Below are 5,000 nucleotides of genomic sequence, written 5' to 3' on the forward strand. Positions count from 1 at the left end.
TGGGAAAAAAGTGAATGTCACAGGATGCATAGGTTCCTGTGGATGCGAAATTTTTTTTACATTATGTAATTGTTGCCCATCACGAGAGAGGGTATGAGACGAAATTTGGGACCTCTAGCCCTTCGGGAAGTATTTTTAATCATTTTTTGAAAATTACAGAAATTGGTCGAAAAAATGACAGAGTCCCACTTTTCACAGCCGTGCACCTGGTGATTGAAAACGTGCATCTGGTAACCCAAAAATGCGGTTCTCAATGCGCTTGCCGGTGTTACAGATATACATGTCCGATAATGATGCACCCTACTACGGACCTTTTTCAATGGGGGCCGGCCTGAATTATTTATGGAAGGTATGATTACTTTTTTTTTCTCCGTGCAACTGGTGATTGAAAACGTGCACCTGGTCACCCAAAACACGGTTCTCTATGCGGTTAGCGGTGTTCCCGAGATTCATGTCCGATAATGATGCACCCTACTACGGACCTTTTCAATGGGGGCCGGTCCGAATTATTTATGGAAGGTATGATTTTTTTTTTCTCTCTCCGTGCAACTGGTGATTGAAAACGTGCATCTGGTAACCCAAAACACGGTTCTATATGCGGTTAGCGGTGTTCCCGAGATTCATGTCCGATAATGATGCACCCTACTACGGACCTTTTCAATGGGGGCCGGTCCGAATTATTTATGGAAGGTCTGATGATGATTTTTTTTTTTTTTCACCATCTCTTTCTCTCTCTGCCGGGGCCGGCCAAGAGTGCTTTATGGACGGTTTAAAACATGACTATGGATGCAAATGCTCATTTTCCTCCGTGCACCTGGTGATTGAAAACGTGCATCTGGTAACCCAAAAATTATAAAACGGTTTTAAATACTTTTACCCGTCATTCTATTGATATAGCCCGCTAGGGGAGTGCCCCACTACGGCCCTCTCTCTGTCAGGGCCGTCCTTGGGTGCTTTTTAGACACTTTAAGAAATCACGATGGATGCAGATTGCTATTAATCCTCCGTGCAACTGGTGATTGAAAACGTGCATCTGGTAACCCAAAATTTCAAATATGGTTCAAAATGAATTTAAAGGCACCCCTCTCATTGTTCCCCGCTATGGGAGCACCCCACTAAGGCCCTGTCTCGGTCGGGGCCGTCCTGAGTGCTTTATAGACACTTTAAGAAATCGCGATGGATGCAGATTGCTATTAATCCTCCGTGCAACTGGTGATTGAAAATGTGCAACTGGTGATTGAAAACGTGCACCTGGTCACCCAAAACACGGTTCTCTATGCGGTTAGCGGTGTTCCATATATTCATGTCCGCTTATGGCGCACCCTACTACGGACCTTTAGCAATGGGGGCCGGCCCGAATTATTTATGGAAGGTCTGATGATGATTTTTTTTTTTTTTCACCATCTCTTTCTCTCTCTGCCGGGGCCGGCCAAGAGTGCTTTATGGACGGTTTAAAACATGACTATGGATGCAAATGCTCATTTTCCTCCGTGCACCTGGTGATTGAAAACGTGCATCTGGTAACCCAAAAATTATAAAACGGTTTTAAATACTTTTACCCGTCATTCTATTGATATAGCCCGCTAGGGGAGTGCCCCACTACGGCCCTCTCTCTGTCAGGGCCGTCCTTGGGTGCTTTTTAGACACTTTAAGAAATCACGATGGATGCAGATTGCTATTAATCCTCCGTGCAACTGGTGATTGAAAACGTGCATCTGGTAACCCAAAATTTCAAATATGGTTCAAAATGAATTTAAAGGCACCCCTCTCATTGTTCCCCGCTATGGGAGCACCCCACTAAGGCCCTGTCTCGGTCGGGGCCGTCCTGAGTGCTTTATAGACACTTTAAGAAATCGCGATGGATGCAGATTGCTATTAATCCTCCGTGCAACTGGTGATTGAAAATGTGCAACTGGTGATTGAAAACGTGCACCTGGTCACCCAAAACACGGTTCTCTATGCGGTTAGCGGTGTTCCATATATTCATGTCCGCTTATGGCGCACCCTACTACGGACCTTTAGCAATGGGGGCCGGCCCGAATTATTTATGGAAGGTCTGATGATGATTTTTTTTTTTTTTCACCATCTCTTTCTCTCTCTGCCGGGGCCGGCCAAGAGTGCTTTATGGACGGTTTAAAACATGACTATGGATGCAAATGCTCATTTTCCTCCGTGCACCTGGTGATTGAAAACGTGCATCTGGTAACCCAAAAATTATAAAACGGTTTTAAATACTTTTACCCGTCATTCTATTGATATAGCCCGCTAGGGGAGTGCCCCACTACGGCCCTCTCTCTGTCAGGGCCGTCCTTGGGTGCTTTTTAGACACTTTAAGAAATCACGATGGATGCAGATTGCTATTAATCCTCCGTGCAACTGGTGATTGAAAACGTGCATCTGGTAACCCAAAATTTCAAATATGGTTCAAAATGAATTTAAAGGCACCCCTCTCATTGTTCCCCGCTATGGGAGCACCCCACTAAGGCCCTGTCTCGGTCGGGGCCGTCCTTCAGTGCTTTATATACAGTTTCATATATTACGATGGATGCAGATTGTGATTGTTTTCCAAAAGACCCGTGTGTATCTGGTAACCCAAAAATTATAAAACTGTTTTAAATCATTTTACCGGTCATTCTATTGATATAGCCCGCTAGGGGAGTACCCTACTACAGCCCTCTCTCGGTCAGGCCCGTCCTTCAGTGCTTTATGGACAGTTTTAAATATTACGATGGATGCAGATTGTGATTGTTTTCCAAAAGACCCGTGTGCATCTGGTAACCCAAAAATTGTAAAACTGTTTTAAATCATTTTACCGGTCATTCTATTGATATAGCCCGCTAGGGGAGTACCCTACTACGGCCCTCTCTCGGTCAGGCCCGTCCTTAGGTGCTTTATATACAGTTTAAGATATTACGATGGATGCAGATTGTGATTGTTTTCCAAAAGACCCGTGTGCATCTGGTAACCCAAAAATTAAAATATGGTTCAAAACCCGGGTAACACCACTCTATTTACGGACATGACAGTAGAGCTTACCCCCTGGAGCTATTGACCTCCAGGCTTGTCGGCCCTTACTCACCACCCGGGTATCACCCCTCTATTTCGGGGATGATACCAGCAGGGGACCCCCCCCCCACCTCCACAACCTCGCATACCAGGTGAACCAGGGCACCCACACTTAAGCACCCCTCCTCGGACATTAAAGCAGATAACCGCGCTGTTATGAACCGCGTGCACCTGGTCACCCAAATGGAACTTGTGCACCTGGTCACCCAAATGGAACTTGTGCACCTGGTCACCCAAAGACCGGCGTGCACCTGGTCACCCAAAGGCCGGCATGCACCTGGTCACCCAAAGGCCGGCGTGCACCTGGTCACCCAAATGGACCATGTGCACCTGGTCACCCAAAAGGACCATGTGCACCTGGTCACCCAAAGGACCATGTGCACCTGGTCACCCAAAAGAACCGTGTGCACCTGGTCACCCAAAGGCCGGCGTGCACCTGGTCACCCAAAGGACCATGTGCACCTGGTCACCCAAAAGGACCATGTGCACCTGGTCACCCAAAGGACCATGTGCACCTGGTCACCCAAAAGGACCATGTGCACCTGGTCACCCAAAAGGACCATGTGCACCTGGTCACCCAAAGGACCATGTGCACCTGGTCACCCAAAAGAACCGTGTGCACCTGGTCACCCAAAGGCCGGCGTGCACCTGGTCACCCAAAGGACCATGTGCACCTGGTCACCCAAAAGGACCATGTGCACCTGGTCACCCAAAGGCCGGCGTGCACCTGGTCACCCAAAGGACCATGTGCACCTGGTCACCCAAAAGAACCGTGTGCACCTGGTCACCCAAAGGCCGGCGTGCACCTGGTCACCCAAAGGCCGGCGTGCACCTGGTCACCCAAAAGGACCATGTGCACCTGGTCACCCAAAAGAACCGTGTGCACCTGGTCACCCAAAGGCCGGCGTGCACCTGGTCACCCAAAGGCCGGCGTGCACCTGGTCACCCAAAAGGACCATGTGCACCTGGTCACCCAAAAGGACCGTGTGCACCTGGTCACCCAAAAGCCGGCGTGCACCTGGTCACCCAAAAGGACCGTGTGCACCTGGTCACCCAAATGGAACTTGTGCACCTGGTCACCCAAAAGCCGGCGTGCACCTGGTCACCCAAAAGGACCGTGTGCACCTGGTCACCCAAATGGAACTTGTGCACCTGGTCACCCAAAAGCCGGCGTGCACCTGGTCACCCAAATGGAACTTGTGCACCTGGTCACCCAAAAGACAGGCGTGCACCTGGTCACCCAAAAGCCGGCGTGCACCTGGTCACCCAAAGGCCGGCGTGCACCTGGTCACCCAAATGGACCATGTGCACCTGGTCACCCAAAAGGACCATGTGCACCTGGTCACCCAAAGGACCATGTGCACCTGGTCACCCAAAAGAACCGTGTGCACCTGGTCACCCAAAGGCCGGCGTGCACCTGGTCACCCAAAGGACCATGTGCACCTGGTCACCCAAAAGGACCATGTGCACCTGGTCACCCAAAGGACCATGTGCACCTGGTCACCCAAAAGGACCATGTGCACCTGGTCACCCAAAAGGACCATGTGCACCTGGTCACCCAAAGGACCATGTGCACCTGGTCACCCAAAAGAACCGTGTGCACCTGGTCACCCAAAGGCCGGCGTGCACCTGGTCACCCAAAGGACCATGTGCACCTGGTCACCCAAAAGGACCATGTGCACCTGGTCACCCAAAGGCCGGCGTGCACCTGGTCACCCAAAGGACCATGTGCACCTGGTCACCCAAAAGAACCGTGTGCACCTGGTCACCCAAAGGCCGGCGTGCACCTGGTCACCCAAAGGCCGGCGTGCACCTGGTCACCCAAAAGGACCATGTGCACCTGGTCACCCAAAAGAACCGTGTGCACCTGGTCACCCAAAGGCCGGCGTGCACCTGGTCACCCAAAGGCCGGCGTGCACCTGGTCACCCAAAAG

This window comes from Oncorhynchus mykiss, chromosome 20 (assembly GCF_057628025.1).
Source record: "Oncorhynchus mykiss isolate SJ-2025 chromosome 20, ASM5762802v1, whole genome shotgun sequence".
Classification (NCBI taxonomy): domain Eukaryota; kingdom Metazoa; phylum Chordata; class Actinopteri; order Salmoniformes; family Salmonidae; genus Oncorhynchus; species Oncorhynchus mykiss.